Source organism: Salmo salar, chromosome ssa01, assembly GCF_905237065.1.
Source record: "Salmo salar chromosome ssa01, Ssal_v3.1, whole genome shotgun sequence".
Lineage (NCBI taxonomy): Eukaryota > Metazoa > Chordata > Actinopteri > Salmoniformes > Salmonidae > Salmo > Salmo salar.
This window is the reverse complement of record NC_059442.1, coordinates 60,116,622-60,128,995: the sequence shown is the minus strand read 5'-3', so window position 1 is coordinate 60,128,995 and position 12,374 is coordinate 60,116,622. Positions and strand designations below refer to the sequence as shown.

The 12,374-nt window shown below is 42.7% G+C and overlaps 1 protein-coding gene across 1 annotated transcript in view; it reads right to left on the bottom strand.

Moving 5' to 3' along the window:
* The window catches only part of LOC106606711 (ras guanyl-releasing protein 3), a 57,898-nt gene extending 52,800 nt beyond the window's left edge, over positions 1-5,098 (bottom strand). Inside the window, exon 1 of the mRNA XM_014203070.2 lies at positions 4,547-5,098. The gene's annotated coding sequence lies outside the window, so the exon portion shown is untranslated. The remainder of the gene's footprint in view (positions 1-4,546) is intronic.
* Between the last annotated feature and the right edge of the window lie 7,276 nt (positions 5,099-12,374).

The window sequence follows — 12,374 nt, the reverse complement described above, 5'->3', positions numbered from 1 at the left end:
ACGTCAATATTTCAATCTCGCTCAATTTCAGAGCGTTTGGCAACAAACAGAAAATGTCAACAAAAAAATCATGTCTTTCCAGCGATGGGGAGTTTTCTTAAGAATCCAGTGGGATTGTCTCAGGGAGATGAGGTGGACAACATACAGTAGAATGTGTTGCATTGTGGGAAAGCTGGTTATTTGACATGAGCTGTGGTGAGCAGCTACCTGTAAACAAATGTACTTAAACATGGTCCATTGGTGTCTGTGGTGGGGGACTAAGTGTTTTTTGCATTAACACGTGGTAATACGTGGTGGTGAGGATATTTCTCTCTGTCTCTTCCGATCAAATGGTGGCAGAACTGGCGCGTGCACAAGAACACTCCTCAGACCCCCTAGAAAAGGGATTCTCAACAAGGGGGGCCCGGAACCTAGAGGGCCTCAATTAATTGTCCGAGGGGTATTCATGGACAAGCAGGGAAGAACAATGAGATCATTTTTTGGGGTGGAAGAGTACTGTCTGACTGGACAATTACACGAAAACTATAAATATATAGGTCAGAGGCCAGTCAAACTAGACATCAGCAAGTATTAATAGACAGAGTACAAAGCCACAACTTCAACCTACCAGTCTACTAAGTATAAACATTCTTATTGCTTAGCATGTTCTTAATACTGTCCAGGAAGTATAGCTCCACTCACACACTACCCTTAAAACCCATTAATCCCAGCCTTCCAGAGTAACAGACCAGTCCCCTAACTGCCACCCCTTGTGCTACCTACACCGCTACCAACTGGCCTCTTCTCTCCCTCTGTCAAGCTCTCTGTCGGCACAGTCAATGAAACACAGACACCCCCAGAAGTGTGGAGCGAGTGAGCGCTGCCAACCCATGCACGCACACACATACACGCGCACACACACACACACACACACACACACACACACACACACACACACACACACACACACACACACACACACACACACACACACACACACACACACACACACACACACACACACACACACACACACACACACACACACTATAAATAGCCCCAGGGTTTACTGGAAACAAAAGCCCTGGCCCACGGCTGCTCTGCAAATAACAATCTGTGTAGCCTTGCTTGAGACAGCAGGAGGGAGAGGCAAAGAGAGAGGAGTGAGTGAGTGAGAGAGATAATAATGAGAGAGAAAAGAGGTGTGTGAACATTTCCCCTTAGATTTGTCCTGTTTTTATTTAATTTTTATGTCAAATTAAGTACCAAACTTCATTTTTAAGTCCATTTTATCATCATTATTTATATAAAAAAAGATCTGTCTGTGGCATTTTGCAGAGGGCACACTGACTGGACCATGGAAAGACTACTCCCCCCTCCCATTCTCCTTAGTAAGTGGTTCCTTCTGATGTGCACCACGGAGCACAGATATGCTACGTCAGTGGAGGAGGTGAGACAGTGTCGATGGGTGCATGACGCCGCTGTGTGTGTGTAAGAGACAGAGAGAGAGAGAGAGAGAGAGAGAGAGAGAGAGAGGAAGAGAGGGACATAAAGAGAAAGGTGGAGAAGAGACAGTAAAAGACACAGAGGAAGAGAGCTATCTCCCATGGTAGTGATTTATCTCTCCCTCTCAGTGGTCTGCTGGCCATAATTAATCAGCTGGCAGGTGCAGGTGGAGCAGATAGGGGTGCCGATCGAAGAGAGAGCGAGGGAGAGGAAAGAGAGAACGGAGAGAGGGATCGAGAGACAGAGAGGACAGAGGAGAGAGGAGAGAGAAGAAGGGAAGTTAGAGAGGAGAGAGAAGGAGGGAAGTTAGAGAGGAGAGAGAAGGAGGGAAGGAAGAGAGGAGAGAGAAGGAGGGAAGGAAGAGATGAGAGAGAAGGAGGGAAGGAAGAGAGGAGAGAGGAGAGAGAAAGAGGGAAGGAAGAGAGGAGGGCCTGTTAGAAAGGTTGTTAAAAAGAGGTATTAACAGGCTGGCTGTCTCAGGCTGGTATCTGACTGGGACCTGACAGGCAGTATAGGTGTGGGGAGGACTGTCAAGTGCCTGAGGCACTCTCTGTCTAGTCACTAGCTCCAGATGTACTTTGACATTACATTTTTAAAAGGGGGATGATCTTTTATGTTGCCTATCTAACAGCTTAGAGAGAGAGACAGAAAAGTTAGGTAAAGAAAGGAATAATAAAACAAGCATGTGACTAGAATATAGTGTCCTCCATTCTCTCAGGATCTATAGCTACTGCTGCTACTGACGACACTGACGCATAGAAAGTCTGCAGTGGGAACACTATTACCATGCATTATGATCATAGCATTACTATATTTTTTTACCCAATATAGCTATTATATTATCAACTATTACACTAACTGAATTAAACTGCTATACTGTTTTAGCATCCTCTATGTTGATTACACAAGGACAGCTTGTGTGCATCTTTACTGTAGGTAAGTTGCCGCATCCCCCCCACAAGATAACTGCCTTTTATTCAATTCATGTACTTTTATAAATCTCAATGAGGCTGTCAGGGAGCCACCCCTCTGTGATGTCATCCGTCACGCTTCAAACACGCCATGGGTGACACAGGGCAAAGCTAGATTTAATGTCTTGGACACACACACATACAGCACCCCCCTACTGATGAAAAAATATATAAATGCAACATGCAAAAATGTCAAAGATTTTACTGAGTTACAGTTCATAGAAGAAAATCTGTCAATTTAAATAAATACATTAGGCCCTAATCTTTGGATTTCACGACTGGGCAGGGGCGCAGCCATGGGTAGGCGCACCCACTGGGGAGCCAGGCCCAGCCAATCAGAATGAGTTTTTCCCCTATAAAGGGCTTCATTACAGACAGAAATACTTCTTGACATGCCACACCTGTCAGGTGGATGGATTATCTTGGCAAAGGAGAAATGCTCACTAACACGGATATAACTGTCACGGTTGTCGTAAGAACGGGACCAGGGCGCAGTGGATGTTGAGTTCCACATATTTATTCTAGGTTGCAGCAGACTGCTAACCGAATCCTCTGGTCGGATGTTGAGCAGAACACACTTGCACAACATCTCTCTCATCTCTCCCAACTTCCCCATTGCCTCCCTGACGGTCTCTGGTTCTTCAGGGCGAGTGCAGGGAGCAGGCACATGACGTACCGGGCTGGGGAGGTGCACTGGAGATCTGGTGTGTGGAGCCGGCACAGATGGCACCGGACTGATGACCCGATCTTCAGCCCGCCTGCGCTGCAGCCTACTTTTCGCCAACATCATTCTCCGATATCCTTCTTCACATTGCTCCATCGACTCCCAGGCGAGCTCTGGCTCTCTCCTTGGGTCCACCGACCACTTCCCTATCGCCTGCTCCATGTGCTCTGGCTCTTCCCGCGGCTCAGCCGGCCACCCCTTGTGCCCCCCCCAAAGAAATCTTGGGGTTGTCCTTGAGCTTTCTGTGGCCGCGAACCCCGGCGTCGTTGCTGTCCTCCATTATTACCTTCCGTCTGCCACCAGGGAAGGGTTTCGCATCCACCCATCACTTCTTCTCATGTCCAAAACTCCTTTACCTGGTGGATACACTGCTTGGTCCTCTTTTGGTGGGATATTCTGTCATGGTTGTCGTATGTTGAGTTCCACATATTTATTACAAAGTGAAACTTTAAGCAAAAGCAAATAAATCAATAAACAAACAACGAAACGTGACTACGTGGTGCACATGCACAAACACAAAACAAAATCCCACAAACACAGATGGGAAAAATAGCTACTTAAATATGATCCCCAATTAGAGGCAACGATTACCAGCTGCCTCTAAATGGGAACCAAACCAAAACACCAACATAGAAATGTTAAACTAGAACACCCCCTCGTCACGCCCTAACCTACTACACCATAGAGAAACAAGGGCTCTCTATGGTCAGGGCGTGACAATAGCAAGGATATCAACAAATTTGTGCCCACAATTTGAGATAAATTAGCTTTTTTGTGCATATGGAACATTTCTGGGATCTTTTTTTTCGGCTCATGAAAAATGGGACAAACAGTTGACACGTTGCGTTTATATTTTTGTTCGGGGTGTACATCAATGCACACACGTTTTTGTTACAGAAGTTTTTACGCAGACACACGCTCACAGCAAATACCACCTCACTTGCAACACTGCTTATCAGACTGGCCTTGAGGCTAAATTAAAGTAGTGCATCGCTCTACGTGCCTCAGACGCTGACACTCGGTCATATTTTGGCAGAGTTATAAGTTACTGCAGTGGTAGCAACTCATTTCCAGAGCTCGTTAACAAACAAACGGGGTCGGACTTCTCCCCTATTTTCTATAGGAAACACATTGTCCAAAAACACCTGTTCCACAAACTTCTCTCAATCAAATAATTATCCTCCAACAACAGCACACTGCGCTCTTTTCTCACCCATCCACCTGAAATCTCTACTCAACTTCAACATTCAGGTGAAAAGAGCCTTCGTTGATGTGCGTTATAGCTCAGTTGCTGAGTATGACAGACACAGTGAGAGTCTCCAGTCTCAGCTGGAGCTGAATTTGCTGTGTAGCATATTGTTCTTACCTCTGTCTCTTCTTCGGTATGGCTTACTCTCAGTAGGACAGGAGTAGTTGAGTCCTGACTCTGCTGTGGAAACTTTCCACTCAAGCTTAGGCAGCACTGTGTGCTGTGTGGTGCTCTCTGACAGTGTGAGCGACTCTAGCTCTCAGCTGCACCGGAGAGGCTAAACAAAAACAGCGTGCTGTGCAGAGAAAGAAGCATGTGATCACAGCCCTCTGTGTCTGTGTGCCTGCTCTCTCTCTCTCTCTCTCTCTCTCTCTCTCTCTCTCTTGCTCTCTTTCTCTAGTGAACACTCTCTTGAACGCATTCTCTTGAACACACTCCTTTTCTCTGTGCTCTACACTCTGAGCGCTCTCTCTTCTCATATCTCTCAAACTATTTCAGCTCTCTCTCTCACACATAAAAAGGATCCAAACATTTCAAAGGTCCCTGTATGCATGGCACTCAAGGGCTGAAACACACACGCACGGACGCACACACACACACACACCATCTCTCCTCTCTATCTCACTATCAATGCTGTTACACTTTCTCTCAGATCACTCCTCTCGCTCTTTGGGGCTGAGTCTGGTGCGAGGATCTCTCCCCCACTCATGACATTTGAAGCTATGTGAAGCAGTTCTGGCTGCAAGAGTAGAGTTGTATCAGCCAATCAAATACTTCCTCCATACATGAACTTAGGCATGCTCACACATTTCAAGCATATTGTTCAAACACGTACGCAAGCAGGCATGCACACACAAACATGCACACACATGCCTGCCAATCATGTAGTCCCTTCACAGCCAATCTGTGTAAAAATTCCATGTGGATTGGATTTGAGAAACAGGGTCTGTTCTGTTCAAATAGGAGCTGTATAAATCAGATAAGATACTGCTGTCTTCCTTGCCATGGTGGAGAACAGGTTTACAGTCCAGACAAGACCTGTCTACTGCAAGTGGCTCTCAAAGGAAACTAACCTAACCCAGATACAGTGAGGGAAAAAAGTATTTGATCCCCTGCTGATTTTGTACGTTTGCCCACTGACAAAGAAATGATCAGTCTATAATTGTAATGGTAGGTTTATTTGAACAGTGAGAGACAGAATAACAACCAAAAAATCCAGAAAAACGCATGTCAAAAAAATTGATTAGCATTTTAATGAGGGAAATAAGTATTTGACCCCCTCTCAATCAGAAAGAATTCTGGCTCCCAGGTGTCTTTTATACAGCTAACGAGCTGAGATTAGGAGCACACTCTTAAAGGGAGTGCTCCTAATCTCAGCTTGTTACCTGTATAAAAGACACCTGTCCACAGAAGCAATCAATCAATCAGATTCCAAACTCTCCACCATGGCCAAGACCAAAGAGCTCTCCAAGGATGTCAGGGACAAGATTGTAGACCTACACAAGGCTGGAATGGGCTACAAGACCATCGCCAAGCAGCTTGGTGAGAAGGTGACAACAGTTGGTGCGATTATTCGCAAATGGAAGAAACACAAAAGAACTGTCAATCTCCCTCGGCCTGGAGCTCCATGCAAGATCTCACCTCGTGGAGTTGCAATGATCATGAGAACGTTGAGGAATCAGCCCAGAACTACACGGGAGGATCTTGTCAATGATCTCAAGGCAGCTGGGACCATAGTCACCAAGAAAACAATTGGTAACACGCTACGCCGTGAAGGACTGAAATCCTGCAGCGCCCGCAAGGTCCCACTGCTCAAAAAAGCACATATACATGCCCGTCGGAAGTTTGCCAATGAACATCTGAATGATTCAGAGGACAACTGGGTGAAAGTGTTGTGGTCAGATGAGACCAAAATGGAGCTCTTTGGCATCAACTCAACTCGCCGTGTTTGGAGGAGGAGGAATGCTGCCCCAAGAACATCATCCCCACCATCAAACATGGAGGAGGAAACATTATGCTTTGGGGGTGTTTTTCTGCTAAGGGGACAGGACAACTTCACCACATCAAAGGGACAATGGACGGGGCCATGTACCGTCAAATCTTGGGTGAGAACCTCCTTCCCTCAGCCAGGGCATTGAAAATGGGTCGTGGATGGGTATTCCAGCATGACAATGACCCAAAACACATGGCCAAGGCAACAAAGGAGTGGCTCAAGAAGAAGCACATTAAGGTCCTGGAGTGGCCTAGCCAGTCTCCAGACCTTAATCCCATAGAAAATCTGTGGAGGGAGCTGAAGGTTCGAGTTGCCAAACGTCAGCCTTGAAACCTTAATGACTTGGAGAAGATCTGCAAAGAGGAGTGGGACAAAATCCCTCCTGAGATGTGTGCAAACCTGGTGGCCAACTACAAGAAACGTCTGACCTCTGTGATTGCCAACAAGGGTTTTGCCACCAAGTACTAAGTCATGTTTTGCAGAGGGGTCAAATACTTATTTCCCTCATTAAAATGCAAATCGTTTTATAACATTTTTGACATGGGTGTTTCTGGATTGTTTTGTTGTTATTCTGTCTCTCACTATTCAAATAAACCTACCATTAAAATGATAGACTGATCATTTCTTTGTCAGTGGGCAAACGTATAAAATCAGCAGGGGATCAAATACTTTTTTCCCTCACTGTACAGATGAGAGCTGTTAGTGATAGCCACTGACCTGTAGGGTGTTATAGGCTATAGATTTGATCTCCATTTCGATACGTCCTGATTAGGGGTGGCAAGCACTGATTGAAGTTACCTTATTAGTAAGGATGTGTTACCCCTCTATGGAGAGGTGAGACTCCCACGAACACAATGGTGTTCACAAGCGTCTTGGGACTTGTCTGAAGTCGGTACAGCTACACACTAATATGAATATGTGGAAAGGTGAGACCCTCACGAACACGTACATGTCGTTGTTTTGCTCGAGGAAGCCCACAGGCCTCACAAGACTCGTCTGAAGGTCCCGCAGTACCAATTGAAAAAATGAATGGAAGTACAGAGTGCCAACCCTCTTTTTTATGTTTCCTGATCTTTCTTATATCTCTCAAATATAGGACAGACACTTCAGAACAAACTTCCTTTCGATTTTTTGGGGGGGACTATCTGTTGTTCCATGTATTGAATCTGTTATTCAATGCTCTTGGATGGGCTAATAGCAGTAAGGCCAAAAAATTTTTTTCATTAAATATTTTCTTTTAATATATTATATATTTTTTATACTTCAAGGGGTCTTAAAATGTAAAATCAAACAGCTAAATGATCCTAGGTATGACCTTCTTAAAACAATTCCATATAGCTTAGTAAAACCCCTCCCCGGCATTGTTTTGAGAGGAGATGTTGGGAGAGCTACACCCCACCTTTGTGCTTCCACTTTAGACAGTCAAACAAAGCCTGAATCTGCTTTTTATCCCATGTTTAGTTTGGTCCATATTCTTTGTTACACCTTATTCTAGATTGGTGTGGGCTTTTCCTTCAGATTGTCTTTTCAGACTACATATATTTTGTAGCGTTTTTGTCACTGACAAACAACGTAGGGGGGTTATAAGACTGGTGAAATCAGTTTAACAACGTAATAAGCACAGACAAAATACATGGAAGCATTTGTGGAAAATCCTACTTGGGAGATACTAGATAAATGTAAGAAGGCAAATCTGATTAGTATGACATCTACCGATTCAAACTAAGTTATCATATAGTTACTCAATGCTGTTTTGGTGGGGAAGGAAATACTCCTGGAGAGAGGATGATTAAAAGGGTGCTACAGGTAGTAGAGTAAACCTTGTAGACGTGTAGCTGCAGGAGGTAGAACTACAGGAAAAATTGGAGCAACAGAGATTAGAGTTTGAGTTAAAGAAAGGGGAACTTGGGTTAGGGCATGCCATTTGATTAAAACAGTTAGATCTGGAAGCACTCAGTATACATTCAGGCCATCATGCACTCTCAACAGCGTTTGATCTTGGTCGGAACATCTGGCTTGTACCGCCTTTCAATGAAATGGAGGTGGACGTACATGTATATTTTACTCTGTTTGAGCAGTTTGCCACAGCCCTAAAACGGCCACGCAATATCTGGTCGCTGCTCCTCCAAAGTGTTTTCGTGGGAAAAGCTCAACATCTATGCCACTCTATCTCATGATCAGAGTTCAGATTATGACACTGTTAAAGCTGCTATCCTTCGGGCTTACGAGTTAGTCGCAGAGGCATACAGACAACAGTTCTGTAAATTGCGAAAGAGAGTCACAAAGTATTGTTGAATTCGTAATGGAACAAGCATGTCTTTTTGATCGGTGGTGTACTTCTCAAGAGGCAGAGGACCTTGAGGGTTTAAACACACTCATACTACTTGTGCAGTTTAAAAGAAAGGGCTGTTACCTACGTTAACGAGCACAAGGATCTCACTCTTGAGAAAAAGTGTTGACACATAAAATGACTTACTGATCCCCACACAAAAGACTATCCAGAGAAGTCACCTCCCACTACAAGGTTTCAGTCTTTTTCCCCAGTGCCCAAAGACAGGGATGGGCAGAAAACTGGTTCTTTGTATCCGCTAGTTTGTCGTTATGAGAAAGGCCATATTGCTGTGAGAAAGGCCATATTGTGTCCTAAGTTGAAACAGAAAAATAAGAGAAAGAAAAAGCTGTTTCTTCTTATGGGAGCCCTCCAGCCCATGAAGTCTCTGGTTGGAACTGGTTTATCGCCTAAAGAAGATTTTGGATCAGATTTGTATGAACCCTTTGTTTCAGATGGGTTTGTGTCTCTGCAGAGTGGTGATGCTGTTAGGTAGCCTGTGAAGAAACAGTGGGACACTGGGGCAGCCCAGTCCTTCATTTTGGAGGGTGTTTTGCCTTTGTCTGACACATCAGCAACTGGTTACAATGTTTTGGTTCAAGGCGTGGAGATGCATGGAAGTTCATTTGTATAATGTGGAACTCGGGTCTGATCTTGTTTCTGTTCCCGTGGTCATTGGAGTGAGGCCTAGCCTACCTGGGTTGTTACAAATCATGTAATTTGTAAGGTGCCCAGAGTAAAGGAAACTGATGGGTTATCAGAGAAATACCCTAGAGTGTTCCCAGCATGTGCTGTTACATGTGTTATGTCTAAAAAGATTGCCAAGAGCAAGTCTAGTGTTGAGGAGGCTGATACCTAGTCAGTTACACAACTGGATGCATTCTTCCGCATTTTAACCCAACCGAAATAAAGTGTAATATTTTTTGCTCATATAATTAAAAAAAAAAAGTTGTTAGGTGTAGGCAGGGCCATAAGTAAAAAGGTAAACTGGGATGTGACTAAAGAATTAATCAGGGTGATTTTTCCACAAATAGACAGGTGTTGGCCTTTCCATGGCAGCAAAATCTTATCTAATTTGTCTAACTTTCTATTAAAATGTATTGCAGTGAGATCCTTTCTTTCTTTCGAGATATGAATACCAAGTATGTCCACTTTACTGTGGGACCATTTTTTGGTAAACTACATGGTAAACATTGTATTTTTTAGAGAGCCAATACATAATTTGGTGCATTTCTCATAATTCGGTTGTAATCCAGAGAGGTTAGAAAAATTATCTAGATCCTCTATGAGGCTGTGCAGGGATCCAAACTGCAGATTTAAAAGAAAGCAACATGAATTGTCAGCGTACAATGACGCCCTGGATTTCTAGCCCCTTGATATTATTATTGGATCTGATTTTAATAGCTAACATTTCGATGGCCATAATAAATAAATATGCTGATAGTGGACAGCCTTGTTTTAATCCTCTTGACAATTTAATACTTTCTGAGAAGTAGCCATATTTATTATTTTGCACCTGGGGTACTATATATAACTTTAACCCATTGTATTAGAGATTATCCTAAATTAAAATAGTCCAGGCATTTATATATTAATTCAAAGCCATCTATGAATATCTGGCCTGCTTTCTCAAATGGTATGCAATCCAGGCCTGGAGTTTTCCAGGACTTTAAGAAGTTCTTCCTCTGTAATTAGGCCTTAACATTAGTCTTTCTGTATAGCTGTTCATTTTACACTATTATTAGAAAATAAATCCTTACAATTAAGTTCAGTTTGTGGAAATGGAGGAGACAAATGGAAACTCCGTCATTTGTAACAAGCTTCTGTAAATTATTTTGGTAGCATTTCTGTTGAAGATAATAATAAAAAAATATTTGGTGAATTCTGCCCATATTCCATCCATTTCTTTTTGTTTTTCCTCTAACTTATTATTTGCCTTATGTTACTGTTTTTATTGCTATCTATCTGTACTGTTAATTCCTTTATTTCCTTTAAAAAAAATAACTATTTCACCTAAAATGTTTTTGTTTTAAAGATGAGTATTGTATTGCATTGCCTCTAAAGGCACATTTAAAAGTGTCCCATACAATATGGGGATCTGCTGTACCAATGTTATGTCAGAAAAAGTTAGTTATAAATTATTCTGTCCTAGTTAAAAACAAGTTATCATAGGCTTTGATTAAATGTCCAATATCCTTGCCAATGTGGAAATTCTGTAAGAGTAATGTATATGCCAATTATTTAATGGTCCGACCGCATTCTGTCCCCTATCACCACTTTAAAAAAAATTGGTAGCAGTGAGAATGACATAAGAAAGTAGTCAAGATGACTAGCTTGATTGAGCCTCTGCCATGTAAATCTCACTAGGTCAGGATATTTAAGCCACTAGTTCCAATATATTCATAATATTTGTAATTTCCTTAAGTGTATGAGGGTGATAGTTTGTAGTGTGATTTCCATATGTTCGATTGAGGTACCTAAAACCGAAATAAGAATATTTTAAATGTAACCTTTATTCAAAAAGGCAAGTCCGTTAAGAACAAATTCTTATTTACAATGACGGCCTACGCCAGCCAAACCCGGACGACGCTGGGCCAATTGTGCGCCGCCGTATGGGACTCCCAATCATGGCCGGTTGTGATACAGCCTGGAATTGAACCAGGGTGTCTGTAGTGACGCCTCAAGCACTGAGGTGCAGTGCCTTAGACTGCTGCACCACTCGGAAGACCAATAATTGAGTCATGTATTGCCTGTAAGCTCACTAAATTATTATATATATTTTCAAAGAAAAGTGGATCATCAATATTTGTGTGCAATGTTGTCATCAAGGCAAAGGGTGGCTACTTTGAAGAATCTCAAATATAAAATATATTTTGATTTGTTCAACACTTTTTTTGGTTACTACATCATTCCATGTGTTTTCTTTCATAGTTTTGATGTCTTCACTATTATAATACAATGTAGAAAATAGTAAAAATAAAGAAAAACCCTTGAATGAGTAGGTGCGTCCAAACATTTGACTGGTACTGTAGGTTTATCTTTAGGAAACATAACAAGGACAAGACTAAAACGGTGCAATTCGACAAGAGAAGGGGTCCACTGCTGCATATCAAACCCAACAGAAGGCATACAAACTATGAATTTACAAATGCAAACAGCTTTCCCTTACCATCTCCTGCTGGACTCAGTGTAAGGTTGCTTCAGCCAAGAGTACAATGCTACTTCTTAAATGTAGAACTACTTGGTACAACTTATCCATCTGACACAGCTCTTCTCTTCCCTTGTTCTTCAGCAGACTGCTCACTGATACATGATTTAGGCTTTAGGGGCCCGATTCCGATTTAGGAAATTACACCTTTCTTAAGCACGCCTTTCCTAAGCACTTCTCAGTAGTTGGTATCCAGACTTACATTATGGAGGTGCGTAACAGGCTTTGCAGGTGTGGTTCCCTTGCGCGCACTCAGTAATTGTATTTCAACCGCTGAAAACCCTCCCAGCTCTAGTGGAGTTTTTATTCAATAGGGTTTTCAGTACATTTATCTTAAGCCATCCCTTTAAATAGGATGTACCTTTTAGTTAGAATTTTATCAACAGACTCAATAGAATATATTGAGAGAAAGGTT